Source organism: Gigantopelta aegis, chromosome 1 (genome assembly GCF_016097555.1).
Source record: "Gigantopelta aegis isolate Gae_Host chromosome 1, Gae_host_genome, whole genome shotgun sequence".
NCBI classification, from domain to species: domain Eukaryota; kingdom Metazoa; phylum Mollusca; class Gastropoda; order Neomphalida; family Peltospiridae; genus Gigantopelta; species Gigantopelta aegis.
Window position 1 is genome coordinate 7,992,559 of NC_054699.1, and position 225 is coordinate 7,992,783.

Consider the following 225-nt stretch of genomic DNA (forward strand, 5'->3'; position numbering starts at 1 on the left):
ATCAGCCATATATTAGGGGATATGCAGCTGGTTTATATAAGGGAATATGCAGCTGGTTTATATCAGCCATATATTAGGGGATATGCAGCTGGTTTATATCAGCCATATATAAGGGGATATGCAGCTGGTTTATATCAGCCATATATAAGGGGATATGCAGCTGGTTTATATCAGCCATATATAAGGGGATATGCAGCTGGTTTATATCAGCCATATATAAGGGGA